This window comes from Panthera uncia, chromosome C2 (assembly GCF_023721935.1).
Source record: "Panthera uncia isolate 11264 chromosome C2, Puncia_PCG_1.0, whole genome shotgun sequence".
In the NCBI taxonomy this organism is placed as follows: Eukaryota; Metazoa; Chordata; class Mammalia; order Carnivora; family Felidae; genus Panthera; species Panthera uncia.
Window position 1 is genome coordinate 115,000,769 of NC_064810.1, and position 24,849 is coordinate 115,025,617.

General features: G+C 39.2%; 1 protein-coding gene across 2 annotated transcripts in view; it reads left to right on the top strand.

The window, feature by feature from the left end:
* PLSCR4 (phospholipid scramblase 4) overlaps window positions 1-24,849 on the top strand; it is a 133,418-nt gene that overhangs the window by 61,525 nt on the left and 47,044 nt on the right. The window contains exon 1 of one of the 2 annotated variants that reach the window (XM_049628692.1): window positions 23,161-23,414. The exons of the other annotated variant lie outside the window; for it this stretch is intronic. The gene's annotated coding sequence lies outside the window, so the exon portion shown is untranslated. Of the gene's footprint in view, window positions 1-23,160; window positions 23,415-24,849 lie in introns of those variants that run through there. 2 annotated transcript variants of the gene reach the window in all.

The following is a 24,849-nucleotide window of genomic DNA, read 5'->3' on the forward strand; positions in this document are numbered from 1 at the left end:
GCTGAAATGAAATGCCCAAAGTCACAAATCTAATGATGAGAATTGACGTGGCATTTGACCTTCCTATTCCAGGATAATTCATCAGTGATATAGGTTCCTGAATAACAATAGTTGACATACTACTTTGTTCTAGATGCTCTCACAGGCAGTTTATATTTACTGACATTTAATCCTGCAACACACCTCTAGAACAGGTACCAATATTGCCTATTCTTTACAGAGAAAGCAACTGAGGAAAGGGGAAGTTTTGTGATTTCCTCAAGGTCTGTTTGTAAGTTGCAAAGCTGGAGTTCAAAAGTAGCTGATCTGGGTCCAGAGTCCCTGCTCCTACTCTCTAGCTGTACTTCAACTCACTTGCTAGCTCAGGAGGTGCTGGGACAACTGTCTGACCATAGCTCTTCCTGGGCCACATAACCAGTTTATTCTGAGGGAAAGGTAAAGAGGGATCTCCCCATCAGGACTCAGGTCGATGTTCAGGGCATTGCCAGGAGGGGAGGGCAGGGCAGGGTTTGTGACCGAAGTCACTTGTTAGTGCAGGTTGTGAGGCCAAAGGTAGAAGAACTGCAGACAGTTAATGGTTTAAGTCCGTAGTCTTCAACCTATCAGACTGATGAAATACTTGATACACTCGATAATTAAACACGTATTGTTTTCATGCCCCCCACTAGGCATTCAAAGTCATTCAGGATACCAACAAACATTCTTTGTGCAGGATTGTCCTATGCATTGCAGGAGGTCTAGCATCTCTGGCCCCTGTCCTTTCAATATCAGCAATGTCCCTGTGAAAGTGACAACTACAAGGGCTCCCTAAAGACCCCCTCTCATCTCCAATATGAACTCTGAGATATGATTCATTCTGTGCTAAGAATCAGCAGTACATATCCATGCAAAGCCTTGAGGGGTAATCTAGAATTAGGATCCACAGGCAATTCATCTGTGCCTCACCAGGTTGTACCTCATATCTTTATGTGCCTGGTTTTGAAGCAATTCCCAGTTTCTGAAGGCATGCCCTAAATTTCTCCTAAACAAGATCCCTATTTTCTTTCAGCTCTTGATTCACAAGCCATATGAGAGATTCTGAGCTCATTCATGTTGCTATAACTTCATCAAGAGCTGAGTCCCAAGAAACAAAACTTGGAAGCAAAGTGTTTGAATGACCCTCTTCTGGGAAACACCTAACTGGCTGGAGTGGTTGGGGTGGGTTGTATGCATGGATAGATTTGTAAAGAACAGCTAAAGCAAGAGAAGTCCCAGAAGTAACTGGTGAGAGAGAGCTGGCGAGCAATTCTAAGTCAAAGTCCTTAATGACTGTCAGAAATCAGAGACAAAATACAAATGCCAGGTCTCCAGGGTAGAAGCAAGTGTTAAATGAGAAAAAGGATCAAAGGTCAGGAAACAGATGGAGATGGAATTTAAGAGTTAGCTGTCCAGGAACATAAGAGTAGGGATGGGCTGGGATGACAGCCAGAATGTTGTGTGTTTGGGGCTTATTATCTCTGCTCAGTGGTGATGGTTGCACAACTCTCTGAATATACCAAAAACCACCGAACAGCACACTTTGAAAGAGTGGCTTTTATGGTATGAAAAATCTACCGAAATAAGTCTTTTAAAAAGTATATGTTGGGACAGATAGAAAATCAAAGAGAAAGAACGTGACAGGAATCTGTGTACCTAGTAATCCTAAGATCTTTAGTGGTAACACAAAATTTTTGTGGATATGCAGAACTAAAAGTGAAATTGCATCTCTCAGCTATGGCATCCAGCATTATCATCCAGTTATTATTAAGACATCGTAGATCTAAGAGAGCAGCAGAGGGATTACACCGGTTTTCTTGATCTGAAAAGCATGATGATGTTAGCACCCACCCGCTGGTATGAGAAAGTGAAGAGTTTATTTTCCAGTCCAGGGTATTCAGAGTCATCAGGAATATCAAAAGCATGTCCCCCAAAATCATATTTTTCTGAATTTAATGATATGATTCATATAAAATGTTTTCTTTAAATCATTACCTAAACTAATTTTTTGTTCTACAATTATTTTTAAAGACATATGAAATGTAGTTGTTAATACATCTCCTTTTTTTTTTTTTTTCTTGACCAGTATGAAGCTCAGGCATGACTCAATTTACTCAAGCCAATCATTTAAGCAGATTATTTAAGACTTGGCTCAGGTCTGGCAGAACACAAATAAATATTACAATGTAAAATAAACATATAATGGATATTATTAGATCATGTCCAGCCATGGCTAATTTTGTGGTAGATTGTATCATAGTTGCTCCTATGTCCAAGAACGTTCTAAGTTTGTTGAAAACTTCTACAAGGTAAAGGAACAGGAATGTGTAAACGTGGTTAAATAAAACAATGGTTTTAACCTCTTCTTTGGATGTGTACCAAAGTAATGGAGGAAGCAATTACCACACCAGCTGACACACAAACATTGTTTAACAAATATGTCCTCAGTGGATCGTTAGTTTTCAGTGTATTGTTAATTCATTTTCAAAACATTTTCAAATGTTCTTGGATCTTAATATAATCAAAAAGAGGTGAAAATTAGAAAAATGGAACAAACAGTATGTCCTTGGCGACGATAATGCCTGTGATACTTTCCATTTAGTTGGCACTCACTAAGTGACTATTCAAGAAATCTAGTAAAAGATACCATACATCTGTCCATCCAAGATATGTATTGAATCCAACCATGTGCCCGCTACTGTGCTAAGAACTGGGATTACACAGGTGCCACCTTGGACACAGTCTACCCATGAGCCCACAAAGCTAATTGTAACATACGGTGTGAGGATGATGATAGGGAGAGGTGCCGGAGGATCCATAAAAAGAGGATTTAGGGGCGCCTGGGTGGCTCAGTCGGTTAAACGTCCGACTTCGGCTCAGGTCATGATCTCACGGTCCGTGAGTTCCAGCCCCGCGTCGGGCTCTGTGCTGACAGCTCAGAGCCTGGAGCCCGTTTCAGATTCTGTGTCTCCCTCTCTCTCTGACCCTCCCCTGTTCATGCTCTGTCTCTCTCTGTCTCAAAAATAAATAAACGTTAAAAAAAAAATTAAAAAAAAAAAAAAGGATTTAACCCAATGGGATGAAGGAAGAATAGCAGAGAGGAGTTGGAAAGGTTTGGGGAGTAAGGCCTGAGCCAAGATTTGTATAGGAGTTACCCAGGTAAAGGGCAGAAATAGAAGAGGGATGGAAGTAGAAGATTCCAAAATAAGGGGATGATATGAAAAGAGGAACAGTCTGTTCAGTCTGGCTCAGTCTGTTAAACGTCCGACTTTGTTTCAGGTCATCATGATCTCACGGTTCATGGGTTCGAGCCCCGCGTTGAGTTCTGTGCTGACAGCTCAGAGCCTGGAGCCTGATTCAGATTCTGTGTCTCCCTCTCTCTCTGCCCCTCCCCCACTCACGCTCTGTGTGTGTGTCTCTCTCTTTCTCAAAAATAAATAAAAGAAAGAAAGAAAGAAAAAGAAAGAAAGAAAGAAAGAAAGAAAGAAAGAAAAAGAAAGAAGTCAGAAGCTCAACTGACTGAGTCACCCAGGTGCCCCAAGGCAATGAAGGATTTAAACAGGGGACTAATGTGGTTTGAATTGTATTTTGGTGACATCATTAAGACAATGATTAAGACAATCATTAAGACAGTTTGCATACCTTTGTGGTATTAAAGAAGGAAAAGAGGACAATTATTTAAGAGGCAAGATCTACACACGTATAGCAATTGATTAGATGTTAATTAGTGGAAGGTAAGTTTCAAGGAAAACTCCTGATTTCTAGCTAAGTGCATTATAATACCACCAATCAAAACAGGAAACATAGAAAAACATGCCTGGGATAAAATCAATTTTATTTTCAATCTGTTGAATTTGGGATGCCATTGCCAGGCCCCGATGGGAATGTCTAGTAAGCAATTGGATATATGAGTCTATAGCTGAGGACGGGCTCTCTGTGGAATCAAGAGGTTTGGGAATTTCAATACAAGGGTAGTCACTGAAAACATTTGAAAAGGTGAGATTACCCAACAAGGATTTGTCAAGTAATGTGTCCTAGGGAACATGGACATTTAGAGGTTATGTGGCGGGGGGCGGGGGGGGGGGCAGTTGTGAAAGAGGCAAAGAACTGCAAAAGTATGAGAACCAGGAGGGTGTGATGTCAAGGAGCAGAGAGCCATGAAGGGTCAGTAAATAAAGACTTAATTGTTTCCATTGAATTTGGAAATACAGAGGTCATTCGTGAACTATGCCAGAATCATTTCCATGGAGAATTAAGAAAGCAAGCCAGATTGCAAGCAGTTGAGAAATGAATGGAAAATAAGATAGAAATGCTTTTCAGTCGAGAAGAAGAGAAAAGTCTCCATGGTGTATAGGGAGAAATGGAGACAACAGAGTACTTTTTTCAGATCAGGGGCAAAGCCTAAATTTTGCCTAAGCAGAAGAAAGAAAAAAGAAAGAGTTGAAGATATTGGAGGTGGACATTTCAAAAGGCTAGGTGGTTTCTGGTGCATGTTCTCAATCCAGAAAGAAATATATATATATCTGGAAATAGCTGTCTGTCTGTATCTATCTGTATCTATCTGTATCTATCTATCTATCTATCTATCTATCTATCTATCTATATGGCCTAAGGTCCAAAGGTTGGCACAGTGTATTGGCACATGTCGGCTAATTGAGATCGAGTCAACGGGACCAGGCTACCACATCTGAATTTCACATGTCTCCAGACTGGACTTGTTTGTTTTGTATGTGGTAAATATATTCTTGAAATTAAGAATGCCTTGGGCCCTTTCTTCTATCCTGCATTTGTGTGTGTTTGAGTGTGTTTCCATCTGACACATCAGCTCCCTCTCTTCTGTGTTGTTTCAATCTTTATAATATGTCTGGATCATTTTCACAATCAGAAAAATATTGAAAATATTTCCATTACGAACCTAACAAGAATCAATGGCCTGGAGAAGTTGACTGACTTCTGACTAAAATATCTGACTAAATTCAGTGGGTGGGGAACGGACAGTTTCTTTCTTGTCATAATAACATGGAAGGCACCAAATCCACAGGTAACATACACTTAAACAAGAAAAATATAGGGACTCTTGGGTGACTCAGTCGGTTGAGCATCCAACTCTTGATTTCATCTCAGGTCATGATCTCACAGTTCATGAGTTTGAGCCCTGTATCAGGCTCTGGGCTGAGAGCACCGAGCCCCTGTGTCTCTCAAAATAAATAAATAAACTTAAGAAAAAAAAAAAACAGGAAAAATATATACAAACATTGAAAGCAAACAAATTCTATGTATTCACTGGAAGTAGCCATTTTCAAATGTTCTATTATTTTGCATTATTTATTTTTAGAGCCTATAAACAAACCTGTTTCTGGTAGTCTTATGTCCCCCAAATTTAAAACTCATCACAGTATAATTATGATAGGAAGAAACATATTATGAGAATTGAACAAGAGCAGAGTAGAAAATAGGTTAACAAGGGGCACCTGGGTGGCTCAGTCGGTTGAGCATCCGACTTCAGCTCCAGTCATGATTTCACACTCCATGAGTTTGAGCCCCGCGTCGGGCTCTGTGATGACAGCTCAGAGCCTGGACCCTGCTTCAGATTCTGTGTCTCCCTGTCTCTCTGCCCCTCCCCTGCTCATGCTCTGTCTCTCTCTGTCTCAAAAATAAATAAAAATATTAAAAAAAATTTTTCTTAAAGAAAATAGGTTAGCAAACTTAACAACTGTCATATATTTGTGAGTATATATAACTGCTTACAAAGAAATCTGCTATTGAAAGCTAAGAGACATTGTTTTCAAAATCATTTGAATCATTGTAAAAAGATATTCAATAGCTCAATTACTGTGAACTATATATTAAACTACATTTCCAGTGTTTTCTTGGGCTATTCTTGGGCATTTAGTTTTTTTCTTCATGTAATTGAAGATCATTTTAGCAATTTTTTAAAAGTTAAGTGTTTTTTGTATTAAAATAATATATTAACTTTAAATGTATTGATTTTTGAAATCTTGAGTCTTTCCATTGAAAAGCATTGCTTACATTTCCTGTATTTTACAACAAGCATTGAAATTTCAGTCTTCTTCATGAAGGTTCTATCCATTTCTTGTTAAACGTATTACTTTTTTTAAGATTTTATTTAAATCCAAGTAGGTTAACATATAGTGTAATAAAGGTTTCAGGAATAGAATTTAGTGATTCCAAAGTTGTCTCTATTGTGCATGGAATTTTTTAAAAAAAATTTAATGTTTATTTTTTTAAAATTTTTTTATATAATGTTTATTTTGTTTTTGAGAGAGAGAGAGAACATGAGCAGGAGAGGGGCAGAGAGAGAAGGAGACACAGAATCCGAAGCAGGCTCCAGGCTCCGAGCTGTCAGCACAGAGCCCGACACGGGGCTCGAACCCATGAATCGCGATATCATGACTGGAGCCAAAGTCAGACACTTAACTGACTGAGCCACCCAGGTGCCCCTATTGTGCATAAAATTTTATTTATTTTTTTTACTCTTTTCTTTTCTAGGACTAATGAAGATAATATGGGCAAAAAGAGGGAGAGGCAGAAAATAAATTTAATAAATGCATTCATAAATATAAGAATTTAAAATAAGTATACTACATAATTGAGAAAGACAGAGGGTGTAATGATTGCAAAGATCCTGGGGTGGGAGTGTGATTCTGACATTTAAGCATCAGAAAGAGGCTAGTGTGACCGGAGCAGAAGCAAGTGAGTGAGAGAGGAATAGGGGAGGAGATCAGAGTTGCTAGGGCATATGGGTCACTATGGGGTCTGTGGCTTCTCCTCTGAGACTGATAGAGTAAAAGCAAGCAAGTCAACCTTTCTTTACTGTAGCACCTCAAGAAAACCTCTTTTTTTTTTTTAATGTTTATTTATTTTTGAGAGAGAGACAGAGACAGAGACAGAGTGTGAGCAGGGGAGGGCCAGAGAAAAAGGGAAACACAGAATCTGAAACAGGTTCCAGGCTCTGAACTGTCAGCACAGAGACCAATGTGTGGCTCGAACTCATGAACTGCGAGTTCATGATCTGAGCCAAAGTCTGACACTTAACTGACTGACCCACCCAGGTGCCCATCAAGAAAACCTCTTGATGACCCATTCTATTCTTATTCTCCTGCACACAAGGCAGGAGGGATCTGCCCATGATTCAGTTTCTTCTTGGCTTTAGTATAGGAACCCTGGCTTCAGAGACTGATCCGGCCCAAGAGTTCATGGTTGCGCATTAGCTTCCACACCAAGGCCACTATGGAACACACTGCCTCAGTGGCCCGCAGACTCCCATAAACATCAGCTTCCATCTGACTCAGGAAGAACAGACACATAGGATTTGGTGGCACAGGGAAGGGAGCTAATTCCAGTCATCACCCTCCCGGAAGCTCCTGCTTCAGAACCCGAAACTATATTTATCTTGGTCCAATTGCACAAGGTCTCTTTATTCTCACCTTCCCATATTTCAAAGAAATTGATAAAATAAAAAGCCACAAGTTAACACGAAGCAATTTCTATATCCCGATACATAGCATTTATTGTAAGTATTTATTTGATATTTTACGATGACTTTTATATAACATCATATTGTTCAACAAACCTTACTTTATTGTAAGCAATAGGCAAAAAGGTTTAGCTGTTTACAACAAAACTGTAGTTGGACTCTTCGCAGAACTATCTGAGGTTGTGGAATCACTCTTGCTTGAAACAATGAGTATGAATGTGATTAAAACAACGAATATCTTTTCGGCACTTATTTGTTATACATCATGCTAAATCCTTTATGCATGTGATTACCTCAGTCCTTCAAACAAGCCAGTGCGGTAAGCATTACTGACATTTTACTATTGCAAGGGAGGACATCTAGGGGGCACACACATGTCGAGTGGCAGGACTGATCTTGTCTGCCTCTAACCCAGGGGACCTAACATCCAGTCACTGTTTACAAAACCACCCAACAAAGGCAGAAGCACTCAAAGGCCACAGAACCTTTGCAAAGATATAAAGCTGTATTACAAAATCCTCGGTTCCAGGGGACCTGTTGAGACAGCGGAGCAGAGCAGTTCAAGACTTGTTTCAGTGAGCATCACACAGCTTTGTTTCAATGGAGAGCAGCATATAGGAGCAGTTGTCTGCTCTGATCTCTGCCACGATACTCCAAGCCAAGAATTACATTTTTAGCTCAAGGGCACTATCTCTCTTAGAGATGTAGTTCTAAATTGAGGGCATTAACTGAGCCTCTGCTTTTCAGTCTGTCTCCTGAACATCCAAGGGTATTATTTTGAAAAAAAAAAAAAAAAAAAAAAAAAAAGGATGATAAAGAACCAGAGAATCAATGTGCTATACTCAGCTTCTCAAATGACTGGTATAATTTCCTATCTTCATTATCAGCAGCAGCAGCAAGTAGCATTATTATAATCATTATTATAAGTATTTGTAGGCAAACTCTTTCTATGGTCAAAGTGTTAGGTATGATCTCTTGCACTAACAAGTGAACCTCTCTAGTCTTTCCTTCTTGGGTTAAACTGTTGGGAGCTGGGTGGAGGTGGGCAGGTCTGGAATCTTCTGTACAATGTACTGGCCAGGCACCCTTTGAACCCTGTTCGTGAGGTGGTCCCTTGAAACTTCTGGAGAGCTGTAATGATTGGAAAGTGGTATACTGAAGGAACATCATTCGTCCTCCTCTGAAAATTCTATTCCTTGTTTTTAGCACCAGCACATTGCAATGCAAAGTTACTTCTATGTAATTCAAGTACTTCAAAACAACTGGCCCATTCTTCCTTCTTCCTAAATCTTTATTTTTCCAGTGTAAATATTTCTGGCTTTAGCTGCTTTTCAAATGAAGCTATATCCAGATGCACTCTCACTCTACTGACTCTTTAAGACACTTTACGTTCTGCAGCTCTATTTGAGATGAGGCCCTGGGAACTAAATGATATTTCAGACACGTTCTTTGCATTGCAGAAGACAGGTGAACTGCCTGGGACCTTCCTTGCTTGGACACTGGACATCTATCTGCTAATGTAGATTAAGTTTGCATCCGCCCACGTGAGATGACTGAATCATACTGAGCGTGGAGTGTATGGAATCATTTGGAATTTTGTTTATTTTGCGTGGATTTTGGCAGTTTACTAATTAGGGTTTTGTTTCTTTGTTTTTCAGTGGATGTCACGTGACATAGTGAAAAGGGCACCAGACTTAAAGTCAGAGTATTTGGATTGAATCCTTACAACAACATTCCAGAACTCATTCAACAACATACAACAAGCTCATAAATTTTTTATTTTACCTCTCCGTTTTCTCATATTTAAGTTAAGCTTGATGAAGATTGACGATAAAGTATACAAAAGGAGTTTCTGAAGACTTGTGTAATCATTAAGTATTGTTTTTTGAAAACTTGAAGTGAGAGTCTTTTCATTAACCCCTTTTGATTCCATCATGTGATTTTTGCCCAACTCTTTCATTGCTAAAAGACTTTTGCCAAGAGATAGCGTTAGCAATTATATTATTTTAAAACAATATACAAAAAATATGGTTGGACTATATTGAGAAGTAACTGGTGTTTTGTTCATGAAGAAGTAAAATTGCTTTTTTGCAAACTACAGTGATATCATTTATTTCCATCTCAGGTGGGGAAGTGAACAATTATCCTGGTGTTCTGGGAAAGATGAGTGCCTGACTTTTTAAACAGAAATACTTCAAAGTCAGTTAATGCTTCTTAAGCAGAGACGGGCAGAGGGAGGAACGGGTGATGCTCTTAGTTCGTCACTGGTAGCTTCAAATTATGGTAATTAGACCCACTGGTCAAAGAATGTCAGACTCCCTTAAGATCTCAGGGCTGCAATTCTTGACAGTGTTTATTGTTTATCACAGCACAACCAAGTTGCTTTGAGAACAACTTCCAAGTAGGGACTTATTGAGGGTGATAGTCCCTTGTGACACAATGGCTACAGCTATGGCTTGACCCAGGCCAAAACGAAGCCAGGATGAGTGCTTTTCTAATGTTCCTGGAAGGCTGTGATTGTACCAAGGACACTGCCAAAACCCCTCCCTGCTTTGCCAAAGCCCATCAGCAGAGTAATGAATGCAGAGGTGTAGGCTAAAGTGCCCATGGCAGTAAAGAAAACCAGATTGTGTTTTGTTCTAACGGCACAAATCGTGGTTTCAGAACTGTGAAAAGCCAAACCTGAATGCTCTTCTGATGACGGATTACAAAGTAAGGAAGGACTAGTTTCAAGAACATAATGTGGGAGGAGATTATATTGTAGTCTGAGAGACATCAACAATAATAAAGATGACAAAACTCTTGCTTAAAGATTAGCAGATCTACTTAGAACTTAGAAAAGCTTTGGGTTTGTTTCTACTAGGTAGTCAAAAAAAGAAAAATCATGTCCCTCTCTCACACTCTCACATTCCTTAGTCCCCATCCCTCCACCTTGTCACCACCCCCTTCGGTGAGGCTAACAAGCAAACTGAGATCCAGGAACAGGATGGTTCACAATGAGGGGTACTATGTCTGCACAGCAGAAGAAATATGCCTATTCATGAAAACTACTAAAGAATTACACCTAAAGGAAACAATGATTTTATTAGTAAAATTTCAGTGTGCCTACGAATTTTAATACTTTTTTCAAAAATATTATAAGAAAATGTAAGTACAGAAGTTGTGTTGAAATGTCCTATTTCACATGTCAGCATAGGAAGGAGAGTTAGAGATCCAAGATAATTTCTCTATAACTGAACAGTATTATATTACCTGCTTTATTTGGGCTTTTTTTTTTTTTTTTAAAGCCAGCCACTTACCATTCTCTACATCTTTACCTATACGTACTAGAAAAGCATCCATACTTTCCTAAGATGACCAGCATTTCTATCATAGATGATCGGCTCAGGGACCGTTTTCTGTCATGTGAATACAGAAGCAGAGAAAGCCAGACCTTAATAAAATAAATAAATAAAACAAAAAGAACAATAGAAAATACAGAGAGACAAGAGATGGAGAGAGCATTTACTTGTTTCCCCAAAATATTAGAGGTAGACCTAGTTGTTAGTCTCTGGGGTCCACACCATAACAATTAAATCAGAATCTTTGTGGATAGAGAGCCCAAACACTGATATTTTTACAAATCTTGCCGGGTAAGTCTACGGGGAAGCCAGCTTTGAGAACCATGGTTTTAGACAGTTGCTGAGGCCCAAATGCATCTACAATGAGGGCTTGAAAGATACCCCTGTATCTGTTCAATAAACAATTCTTAGTTGATGTACTCCACCAGAATTTTAAAATATATCGTAGGTGCCATATTTCATTAAAATATGTTTTAATGCTGGGGTGCCTGGGTGGCTCAGTCAGTTAAGCAACTGGTTCTTGGTTTTGGCCCTGCCATGATCTCATGGTTTAGTGAGTTCAAGCCCTGCATTGGGCTCTGTGCTGGCAGCACAGAGCCTGCTCGAGATTCCCTTTCTCCCTCTCTCTCTCTCTGCCCCTCCCCCATACGTGCTGTCTCTGTCTCTCTCAAAATAAATAAATAAACTTTATGGAAAATTAAAAAAAAAATTGTTTTAATGCTATGTTACATTTTGATCAGTTGTCTCGGAGAGAAATTTACAGCACATTTCTGAATTGTCATTCCTTTGACCAGAGGTTTTTGTTTGTTTATTTTGTTTTGTTTGCCTTTTTTTTTTCAGAGGTAAAGTTTCAGGGTTACAAACAAAATATACGTAATTGTATTAGTTTAGTAGGAGTCTCAGTTTCATGGTTTTCAACACTGAGCATAAGAAACTGCAGAATTTCCCCGGTTCCATTGTCCAGAGATCAATGACTACAGTTACTTCCTAAGTGTTACCAGTTTCTGCAGATGTTCAGGAACATGATGTTTCTACCACCTCTATCTGCCTTTTAAATAGGGAACATGTAAGTTTATAGAAAGGTGGACACCAAAAATTAATGAAATTTTTATCTTTTTTACATGAAAAGTACAATCTTCCAAGTGTTGATTTTGTCAGATTTTCTTAAAAACTTCTTTTGACTCCTTTTCCCCCCTTGGAAACCTTGAGCCAAATCTTTATTGTTTTTCTCATTCTTTGATGAGCTTTTCACATATTTCTTCTGGTATTTGCTATAGATTCTTGATATACACTTCATGCACTGCAAGATTCAATCTGGTTTGGACATAATTTCTTTTTAATTTCATTTCTATAAACCCCTTTCTCTTTAACTTGGTAACTTATTCGCTATATCCAAATTAAGAAGAAGCAATGTTCACATCACTCAGCTTTCTTACCTTAATGTCTTTCTTAATCTATCACTAAGAGAGATAGATATTTATGTTTGCAAAGGGCATCTTCACATAATTTAGATTCTGCCTGTTAACATCCAGCAGTTTGCTTAGTCATAAAGTAAAGGTAAGTATTGTAAATCCAAATATTTCCCTTGATTCAAATAATAAAAACAATCATAATGCCTTCATTCTGAGATGATGATGTTCACTTTTCTTACATTCATACCCAGGGGTCGGTTACTGTATTTCCTTCAAGACTCGATGTGACTGTGTATCTGGCCATCTGCATGGTTGACCAACATTCCCTAGAAGTCAGAGTGGTTTCCATCACAGTCAATGGATCTCTTCTTGAAGTACTGATTTTGTACACTGTATTAGTTTGTTTGATTGGTTAGTCATTTTTGTATAGTATATTTCAATTCTCTGGAATCTGTCATAAAACAGAACAATCAAAATTTGTTTACTAAATTTTTAATATATATATTTTTAGAACTCAACAAGTGGGTCATACCAAATTTTACTTCTCTTACCAAAATGTTCGTTTAGCAGCCCTACATTTTGGTTTTGCTATCATTGCTTTTAATGGACTCATTGGAGTCCATTGGAGTGGACTTAATGGAGTAATTGTTAGTACTCCAGAATTAATCTCATTTCCTCTTCCCTCTGTTTTAACTGTGTCTTCCTCTTTCATTGACTGAAATTTCTCTTTTGGTGCCATTCAATGAGTCAAACATTTATGGATATCTGCAAACCTTTCATTTTTTGTTTATTTTTTTTAGGAGATCAAGAATCCTTTGATGAAAAGGTGGGGAATTCTTTTGTTTTCTTATAGGTGGACAGATTCACTGCTTCCAAACAGCCTAGAAGAGGAAAGTATCCAAAGTAAGGAATATTTTAATGTACTCTCACACTGGGAGGAAATATTGTTTTGTAAATTTGACAGACATTTTTGATTCTATCAGCTCAGAAATGATGGCCAGGTAATCTGAAAAAGTATAACACAGAATTAATCAAACCAGGAGCTAGAAAGATTCAAAAGAGAAGTTTTCTTTTCCATGTTGCTGAAAAGTTTCATTTGAATTACTATTCAGTTGTGAAATCTTCAACAAGTACTTATTAATTGGCTAAAGTGCCAGGATTATACTAATTCATGGAGATTCAGATGTGAAGAAACTGGGCTGGGGTGCCTGGCTAACTCAGTAGGCAGAGCATGAGACTCTTGACCTCAGGGTTGTAAGTTCCAGTCCCATGTTGGGAGTAGAGATTACTTAAAAATAATAATTTTAAAAAATCTTATAAATAAATAAATAAATAAATAAAAGAAACTATGCTGATGGGAGCTTCAGTCTTAAATCATCAAAATTTCTTTGAAAGAGGAGCATTGGCATTATGTCAATGACAAATAAGAATAAAGATTTAAAGGTTTGTCACAGATCAAACTGGAACTTAAATGTTTGTAGTCTTTTTTTGGTGTTTTTTTCCAAAACATAAAGATGTAATTTTGTTGTAATTTACAAAAATCTATTGTCAAGACTGTAAATGAAATTTAAAGCAGGGAAGAAAAAATAATTTTTTTAATGTTTATTTATTTCTGAGAGAGAGAGAGAGACACAGTGTAAGCAGGGGAGGGGCAGAGAGAGAGGGAGACACAGAATCCGAAGCAGGCTCCAGGCTCTGAGCTGTCAGCACAGAGCCTGATTCGGGGCTTGAACTCACAGACCACGAAATCATGACCTGAGCTGAAGTTGGACGCCCAACCGACTGAGCCACCCAGGTGCCTTAGGAAAGATAAATTTTCAACTGATACTATTCAGATTCTATTCTCTTTAGCTTAAATAATTTATAGTTTGAATTAATGTAACTTGGTTGCTTATTTCATAAACTTTCCCAAACAAGTAACAGTAATTTTAACTAGGAGTGCTCCTCTTTACTTCCTTACTTTGATTCATACTTTTGTTCTGCAAATAATTTAGTGCTAGTTATGTGTCAAGCGCTGTGCTTGGCTTAGCTCAGACTTCTTCCAAATTAATGAAAGAATCAGCACAGATTTTCTGCAGCCCAGCTGGATAGTCTCTCCACTAGTCTCTCCACGAAACGTCTGCACTTGTTTTCATCTTCTGGTACATCTGACAGGTACACTCCATACAAATTAAACTGAAAGTCAGGAGGTCTGTTGGATGTACTCTTATGAAGCTATCGTGTTCCTCCTCTTGTGATGTTGTTCAGTACACTTCTCATGCATTCAGAAATCTTAATTCTTTGGTCCAATAGGCATGTATTATCTCCCCTCCACTGTAAAATGATGGACTACTCTTTACAAAGTCTTTCTCATACAATTCAATGAACACATCAATGTACTAACCTTTTTTCTTTAAGTTATTTATTTGGAGAGGGAGAAAGAGCACACTTGGATCGGGCATGGTATAGAGGGAGAGAGAGAGAGAGAGAGAGAGAGAGAGAGAGAGAGAGAGACTCAAGCAGGCTCTGTGCTGTCAGTGCAGAGCCTGACACGGGGCTCGATCTCACAAAGTGTGAGGGCATGACCTCAGCCGAAATCAAGAGTTGGCTGCTCAACTGACTGCGGCCACCCAGGCGCCCAATCAATGTACTAATTTAATGAGACTTGTTTTCTTCAAATTGTCTTGTAGATTTACATTTTTATTGAAATATGAGCCTTAAAGACACTTTACAACTGTCTACTGCTGGACAAACTATTTAGGCTACCTCTCTGTGTCACATAGCCTCTCTGTTCCCTGTCCTTCCTCTGCCCTTCTCTATCAGAAAGTGTAGCAAGATTGAGGTATTTTTGAAAAATGGAAGATAAATAAAGAGGTTAGAGTGGGAGAGAGCCAAAGCATAAGAGACTGTTAAAAACTGAGAACAAACTGAGGGTTGATGGGGGGTGGGAGGGAGGGGAGGGTGGGTGATGGGTATTGAGGAGGGCACCTTTTGGGATGAGCACTGGGTGTTGTATGGAAACCAATTTGACAGTAAATTTCATATATTGAAAAAAAAAAGAAAAATGGAAGATAACAGTAATCCCATTTTTTTTTTTTTCTTTACAGGTCATGGATTTCTTTTTTGCTTTTCTTTGTAGATATGGTATATTCACCTAACCCCTGGAGCTTAGTAGAGGTGGAAAAGTATTAATGTAGAAGAGATGTGAAACTAAGAACTGATAATGAGAGTGAATAGCATCCCATAACACAGAGGTATAGTGGGAGCAAGTGGAGGCCAGTTGGGAAGCAGGCAGGAATTACTGCATTATTAAGGCCACGAGGGAAATTTCTATCACCTATATGCAACCCAGAGTCTCTTTTACCCATGGCTTCCTACATGTAAGACAGAGAACACATGTTTCTGAATCAGGTTTGTTATTCCTGTTTTTTTATACATTAAAAAAATGTTTTGTTTTGTTTTTTTTTCAATTTAAGTTTAGTGCTTTCAAATGGAGGCATTACCCCACTATTTGTCCCTTAGTTTGATTTCCAAGGAACCCAAAGAGATGGCTCAGGATACTTTTAAAATATCTGTTGAATGAAATGATAACAGAATACCAATTTGATGTGTGCTTCAACTCTCTTGTTTTATTAGAACTCCAAAGGTTGAATTTATTAGCTTTCCAAATTATGTATGAGTATGAGCTTATATTCCTCACTGTGTAAATTCAACTCCAAATCTTCTGTAACTTTTTTAGTTTTCTGGCTCTAGATTCTCTCTTCCTGCAAAACACCTTGTGGACTTGTTTGTTTATAGAGAAATATAAATATTTTTAATATTTATTTTAATGTTTATTTATTTATTTGCAAGTGAGTGAACGGGGGAGGGACAGAGAGAGAGGGAGAGAGGGAGAATCCTAAGTGGGCTCCATGCTGAACTTGATCAGTGCAGGGCTTGATCTCAGGAACCAGGAGATATGTCTTGAGCTGAAATCAAGAGTTGGAGGCTTAATGAACTGAGCCACCCAGGTTCCTTGAGATATATTTTTTAAAAATCACCCCATGTTTTTTAGTATAATTTTACTTCAATAAGATTGAAATTCTCTTTCTTCTTGATAAATCATTTTTATTTGTGCTTCCTTGAGGTGATATTGAAATAATTTTGTTTAGGGTTTCATGTGTTCCCCCAAACACTTCAGTCATTCTTTTCCATTCTTTATTGCTGTATTGAAGATGCAACCCACTTTCCACTTCATGTATCAAAGAAAATTTGAATAGATGGTATAAATGAGTTCAAGCTTTTTCAAGTTTTTTTTTAAGTGTTCATTTTATTTTTGAAAGAGAGACAGAGTGTAAGTGGGGAAGGGGCAGAGAGAGAGGGAGACACAGGATCCAAGGCAGGTTCAGGCTCTGAGCTGTCAGCACAGTGCCTGATGCGGGGCTTGAACTCAAAAACCACAAGATATGACCTGAGCCATGCTCAGGTTGGCGAAGTTGGTGCTCAACCAACTGAGCCATGCAAGCACCTTGAATACAAGCTTTTAAAATCATATAAACTACATCCATGGGCACAAAATAACATGTAAATGTTTCTTTGAAACCACTGTCAATTATATTTTCAACGTCATAGAACATGTGAACATTCAGAAAACTAGTGAAAGGCAAACTCTCCCAATTTCCACAGAGAAAAAAGTGCAATATTGACTTATAGAAATCTTACACACACACATACACACACACACACACACACACACACACACACACACACACACGTTCTATTTTAATTTTCTCTGGTTGCTTTAACAAATTGCCACAAACCAGATCACATTAAATAACAGAATTCTATTCTGTCACAGTTCTGGAGGCTAGAAATTTGAAGAAAAGGTGTTATTAAGGTTGATTCATTCTTGCAGACTCAGAGGAAGAATCACTTCTATACCTCTCTCCTGGCTTCTGGAGGTTGCTAGCAATCCTTGGTGCTCCTTGGCTTTATAGACACATCACTCTGCTCTCTGCCTGCATTGTCACATGGTGCTTTCCTTCGTCTGTCTCTGTGTTCCAATTTCTCTCTTCTTATAAGGCACTAGTCATTGGGTTAGGACCACTCCAATTTAGTATGGTTGCATTTAAATTTTTTTGTCAATGTTTATTTTTGAGAGACAGAGAGGGACAGGCGTGAGCAGGGGAAGGGCAGAGAGAGAGGGAGACACAGAATGTGAAGCAGGTGCCAGGCTCTGAGCTGTTAGCACAGAGCCCAATGCAGGACTTGAAGTCATGAACCGTGAGATCATGACCTGAGCCAAAGTCAGATGTTTAACTGACTTAGCCACCCAGGCGCCCATAGTATGGTCTCACTTTAATTTGATTACATTCATAAAGGCCCTATGTCCAAGTAAGATCACAGGCACAAGTACCAAAAATTAGGGCATTAAGATCTTTTAGGGGGATACAATTCAATGCACAATACACTACAATATCAATTTCAGGCAAATTTATAGTATTATTTTTTAAATAATAGAATGTGAGCATTTAGCAAAAGGAGTGGTAAACAACATTAACAATTTTGTGTTCTCAAATATCAAACTTATGAAGTGGACACATTTTCCTTTCCTGCTTGTTACTATAGAGAGATCATGGGACCACCATGATGAACATTGTTTTTAACATACATGTAGCACAAATTTTCATTTTAATTGCTTTGGGCAAGAAAGAAAAAAGTGGCTATATAACAGGACAGTCTAAGTGGATTTTTAGCTGGTTGAACAATTATCAAAAGTATTAATTACTGAATTTCTTTCATCCTGAAATTAGCCTCTAGTGGTAACTTATCAAATTCTTTATTTATCCCAGCATTTGTATCCGTGACATAAATGTAGACGTTAAAAAAGTAGACATAAAAAAGTCAATGTATATGACAAAATCTAAGAAAAAAGCTAACACAAAAGGTTAACAAAATACAGATTCAAATTAACCTTAATAGGCTACATCTAATTTTAGTCATAAAGCTGTGGACCTAAATGGATTTAATGAAGAAAATGAAATTATATAGGCAAAGTACAAGTTTCTCTTTCTAAAATAAAAAAGTCAGTTGCCCGTACAGACTCTATTATCTATAGCTTTAAAGAGCTGGTTTGAGGATACTGTCTATAAATGGATAACCACATTGTGTTCTTAAATTGCCATTAAATGAGTTTCTGGGTGAGACCCCCCCCCCCGCCCCAAATTAGCCCTAAGTCAGCAGGTAAGATTCCAAAGAGAGCAAAAAAACTTCCATTATGTGCACTCCGGAGAGAAACAATTTCATTACAAGGATTTCTGTTTTTACTGACTTTTCCTGGTTAATGTGCCAGAGAAGTCAGTTTGAAACACAACATTTGTAACAAGTCCATCCATAAGGAGAAATCTGACAATGAGACACTTTACCCTGAAGCATATTGTTGCTGGCATCCCGTTCGTATCTAATGCTGCACATGAATAGAAATATTTCCAGTTGTACACGTACTCTCTTTACACTGATTAGTTGGAAGGAAAGTTCATTTTCTCCGTCAATGTTATAATGTATGAACGCTGTAGGGGCCATGGAGTACTCTGACTCCAAAATTTTTGAGAGTAGCTAGGAGGATGATCATTGAAATCTGGGCAATTCACCTAATATTATTTGCTGGCAAAAAAAAAAAAAAAATCAAGGAATACTTTAGTTGCTGGGAAAAGCCTTTCTCCACCATGCTCATATCCTTCCACCCCCAACTTCAGCCTACTCTCATTTTTAAAAAATGTTTATTTGTTATTGAGAGACAGAACGTGAGCAGGGGAGGGGCAGAGAGAGAGGGAGACGCAGAATCTGAAGCAGCCCCAGGTCTGAGCTGTCAGCATAGAGCCTGACTTGGGGCTAGAACCCACGAACCGTGAGATCATGACCTGAGTCGAAGTCCGACACTTAACTGACTGAGCCACTCAGGCGCCCCAGCCTAGTCTCATTTCTTATGATTTTTGTTTACTCTTTTGTTAAAATTCTTTGGGTTCCATTTCCCTTATATCTTATGCATAGACCTTACTGGACTAAAGAACGGAGGTCAGGAAATAAAAGATCATCTACCAAATACTAATAAGTAAAATTTCTGTCGTATACAATGAAAAGACAGACTCCAGGGTCACTAATGTTGGGGTTTAATCACCACAAATATACTAGAAATGGTTACTATGCCCATAAAGCTAACATAATTGGGCCTCAATAATAGGGTCCTATTGATATTTCGTTGTGTTACACAGTATCAGACCAACTATTAAAAAGTAATTAATAACTCTAAGGAAGCTAATCTCAATGTAAGGAATCTGCAATCATGAAAAAATAGAAGTAGCAAAAAGAAAGAGCGTTCAGTCTTCAGAAGAAAATATTTAAGGAAAAGTGGATAGCAATTTACAAAAACTTAAAAGGCTACTGAATTAAAGGAAGAAATATATTATCTTTTGGAACAAAAAGTAGAAGCAAGCAAAAACGCAGAATGTCTTGTGGATATAGATTTTAATAAAAAGAACTTTATAACAGTTTGGTTTCTCTAGCAATGAAATACTTGAAAATGTTATAAGTCTGTGAGAGTTAGAATTTCAGTAATGATAAGTTAGCTTGGGGGCACCTGGGTGGCTCAGTCAGTTGAATGTCTGACTTTGGCTCAGGCCATGATCTCGCAGTTCATGAGTTCAAGCCCCACATCGGGCTTGTTGGAGAGCTGACATTGGAGAGCTGTCAAAAGCAGTCTAAAACTGTAGAGGATTTGACCAGTTAAAGAAGAGAATTATAATAACTGAGTGAGATCCATGTTTATACAGCCATTTCCCTGTGGACAGTCCCCAGTCCTCAGGTGCAGGGCAGCTACAACTCAAGTGGAATGCTTCAGTTTTATTGACTTGTGATGTCAGTGAAGAGATTACAGGCTGCGCATTGAGGGTAATATCAGAAAGTAAGGTGATACAGAGGGAAGAACATTAACATTTGCCTGTAAAAAACCCTATAATTCTTGACTGACCATTGAACTATACATGCGCTGAGGAGTCCCCAGTCATGACAGCAGAAAGTAACAGCTAAAAGGACTGGACAGAGGTTTCTTTTGCTGTTCAGTGCCAGGAAATAGAGTTTGGAATATGAGGACTGCCAAGGATAGTGGGGCTTGGTAAAACCTTCAGGCATTTGATAGACTGGCCTTAACACAGTATAAACCAAAGGTCCAGGAGTTAAAGATGATCTGCCTTCAGCTACATGTCTGAGAACAATTAATCCTTTTCAGAGAAAGAAGACAAAAATCAGAAATTCTACAATAATTATCCACAATATCCTATACACAATAAAAAATTAATATACATCCTAAGAAACAGAAAATTGTGGCTATGTCAAAAAAAAAAAGCTACCTATGCAAATAGAGCCCAAGGTGAAACAAATATTGGAACAGAGTAGTAAACAGGTATTATAAATATGTTCAATAATTTAAAGAAAATGATGGTCAAAATGAATGAACAGGTGTGCAATCTCAGCAGGTACATAGAAGCTGTGAAAAAGAACCAAATAGGAATACAAGAACTGAAAAATGTAATATCTGTAATGAGCTTAACAACAGATTGAAATAAGGCCAGTAAATTATGAAAAGCAAACCATAGAAATTATTCAATTTAGAGAGAAAAAAATTGGGGGGTGCCTGAGTAGCTCAGTCGGTTAAGCGTTGGATTCTTAATTTCAGCTCAGATCATGATCTCATGGTTCGTGAGATAGAGCCCTGCATTGGGCTCCATGCTGACAGCCCAGAGCCTGCTTGGGATTCTCCCTCTCCTCTCTCTCTGCCCCTCTTCCCATGCTCTCTCTGTGTCTCTCAAAATAAATAAATAAATAAATAAATAAATAAATAAATAAATAAATAAACATTTAGAAGGAGAGAGAACAAAAAATTGGAAAAAAGTAAATAAAGTCTTGGTGACCAATGAAGTAAGTAGTCTAATATACATTTAATTGAATTCACAGGAGGAAAGGAAAGAGCAAGAATCAGTTTGGGAAGTAATTTAAAGGAATTAGGGTTGAAAATTTAACTACTATCAACCTACCTATCTATGACACTCAGAGGAAACTAAGTAGGATAAATACAAAGAAAACCACACATCATAAACTAACTGCAGAAAACCAAAGCTGACACATTTCATCTCAAAAACCAATAATACGAATCCCATCAGATAAAATGGAGGTTAAAAGTGTAAACTGTAGGGGAAGAAAAAAAAATCTGTTCACCCAAAATTCTATATCCAGTGAAGATACCATTAAAATGTATATAAAATAAAAATATTTTTAGATTAAAAAAGCTGAGCGAATTTGTCTGGAGTTGTCCTATACTACAGGAATACCAAAAGAAATTCTCCAGCCCAAAGGGAAATGAGGTAAGTCTCTATCTACAAGAAAAAATGAAAAGCAAAAAATATACATATGTGAGTAAATATAAAAGTTACCTTTTTCTTTTCTCAATCTCTGTAAAAGACAACTGACTACTTTATCAAAACATAACATTTTATTCTGAGGTCTATAATCTGTGTGCAGGTTAAGCATGAGAGCAATGGCACATAGTGTTAAGGAACCAAAAAGCTCTGTTGCAAATTTCTTAATTTTATACGAAGATGTACAATATTAACTCTAAGATGGTGGTGATTTAAGAACAACCGTTACAAACAAAATAATACAAAGAGGTGTAGCAAAGGAGCAGAGCAACTATAATAGGATTAGTACAAAACAATAATGAATTTGTCATCCCTCGAAGTATTCAAGTAGAGATATCATCAGATTAGGAATTTCAGAAAGACAAGGGTTTAAATCATTTTTACTCCCCTCAAAACTTCTGATTTGGGCACGAGACACACTTTCCATTATTTCTCCCTCCCTCCACCTCAAATCAGTGTGTTTCACAAGACATGTCTTGCTTTTGAATTGTTTGTTATTTTTCATGTGGCCATTGTGGATATTTGCATTCATAAGCTCAATTTCTTGACCACTCTTGTGAATTTAGAACAAAGCTAATAAATAGTGTTATATTTTGCTGTAGTTTTGGCACTAGTTTCTTTTATGCTTTCCATGTGGCTTTCTTTCTGTATTTATGTAATGCCTTGTGCAATGATTACTGAGAAATACAATATGAACTTTTAAAACCTATTCTTACATGCATAGTAACAAAATAGCATACATACAAAAGAAAATGGAAAATTCCAGAACTCCCCTCCCATATGCCTTCCCCTTTCCAAACTTCTCCCATAGTGGAGCACTGCCAAGTACTTCTCAGTGCTTAATCTAATTTACTTCTGCCCAGTTCTGAATTTTTTTTATAACGTTAGGGGCCTTTAGACTCCCCTAGCTCCAGTCAGTGACTTGTTCTCCCCAGGGACCACCACAAACCTGAACCCTAGGAGTTTCAAAAAAAAAAAAAAAAAAAAGCATTGTGCCTAACAATGGTAATTAACAAATGGCATTTTTCTCCAAAGGTCAGAAAACTAGGCAACCCTGCTCCCCTCCCCTCATTCCCGGACTCCCTCCCTCCAACATCAAGTTGGCTTGCTCCAAACCTGTGGAAAAGAAAACAAAATGCCTGGGACTGCACTGTGTTTCCAGCTAGCATTGCATTGCCAAGGCCAATTCTCCAAGCCAAGGGTCTGGGGGTGGGAGCAGATGCAAATTAACAGGCTCTTGCGAAAGAGCCTTTCCATGCTCTGTAACCTCGGTCAGCAAAACTCTTCCTCACAGGCTGTGGAACCTGCGTCTCTGATTAGATGCAACCGTCGACTTGCCCTTAGCTTTCTCTTCCCCTCACTCTAGAGCTGCGACAACCTTTCTCCCCGGGTCCCCCTCCCGCTCCTTTCTCATTCGGAAGCCCACGCCTTCCGGGACCACCGACCCGAGGCGCCGGAGCGCGGAGCGCGGGGGGCGGGGGGCGGGGGGCGGGGTCGGAGGCCCGCGCGGCCGCGCGCCCCGGGGGAGGGTCCGGGCGAGCCGGGGCCACGCCCCCGAGCCCCGCGCCGCCCCCTCCCCTCCAGGCTTTAGTTTGTTTTTAATTTGGAAAGCCCTCCTCTTCCTGCCCCCTTCCTCCGCTCCTCCTCTTTCCTCGGCTCCGCTAGGAAAGTTAGACCCCGGCCCGGCGTCGCGGGTGCCGAGCGGACGGCGGGCCCGGCGGTGAGTGGGCCTGCAGGGCGGGCGAAGAGCGGGGTCCGGGCGGTGGGCGCCGAGCTGCGTGGCGGGGGTAGTCGGGGGCTGCGGGCGTCCTGGGCTGGCCCTCGGCGGCGCGCTGCTCCCGCAGGTGGCGCGGGATTGCGAAGCGCCTCTGCCGCCGCGAGAGGAGGCGGGACAAGCAGAGACCTCTTTCCAACCCTGAGTTGGGGGTCGGGACCCCTGGACCTTAACGTCTGCCGCATTGGTCCCGGGGTGAAAGCTTTCGAGTGGGGAGACCGTTGTGCCGCAGCAATAACGCGCTCTGGGAGAGCTGGCTGCGCTTCCCGGCCCTCCCTGGCCCCTTTCTAGCTGCTCCTGCGGGAAGAAGGTGCGTTGCCCGGGTCGCTCTCGCCACCCGCGGGTCTCTGTACCTCAGGCCGGGTCCTGCCTGGTCAGGCTCCCGTTGCCGCTCTCGCAGGCATTCCCTTGGCGCACCACTCACGGAGGCTAGGCTGGTTCGCAGGTGAAGGGTTTTGTAGTAACTTCGCACGCTTGGCGGGCAGAGTGGCGGGGGTTGCAAAAGAGGACCCTTCTCTCATTCTAAAAATGCGGGCTCACTGGGGAGATGTAATTTATTTCGGGGTGTACTTGCATTGTTTCTGTAAAGTGAAACGTTTATGTTTTAAGACAGAATTTTCTTTCATTTATTTTCTGGTCTTTTTATCTTCTCTTAGAATCAACAACTTGAGTTTTTAATTTTATATTGCATGTTTAAAAATGTAGCTGCCATGGGGAGCCTGGGTGGCTCAGGTCGTGATCTGGCAGTTGCTGAGTGAGTTCCAGCCCTGCGTCGGGCTCTGTGCTGACAGCTCGGAGCCTGGAGCCTGCTTAGGATTGTGTCTTCCTCTCTCTGTTCCTCCCTTGCTCGTTCTCTGTCTCTCTCTGTCTCTCTTTCTCTCTCAAAAATAAACATTTAAAAAAGGTATAATTTCTCTAAGAGAATATATAAATTAAATAGATTCCTGATATTTTTTTTTTTTTGGTTTCTAAATCAACTGTTCAGTTCATGTGGAAAAACAGTATGTATACCTAACTATATGATAAAAGGTATAATCAAAGGTATATTGCAATGGAATAGGGAATAGACCAGAAAAATCGCTGAAACTACAGAGACAAATTTAAGCATAAAGGAGTGCTGCCATTTTATAAAACATACATTTTAAATCTGGTAGTGGGGAAGAAATGACATGTAATTAATTGATCATGCTTAAATAATCAGGTATTGGGGAAAACTAATAATAAAACTGGAACATTCTCTCATTCTTTGCACACAAATGTAATCTAGAAGACTCACTAAATTGAATCTGAATGTGTGAAACCTGAAAGTAAAAGAAGAAAACCTGAATGAATATTTGTAAGCATAGCATTTGGGGAAAACATTTTTTGAGGTTGATACATA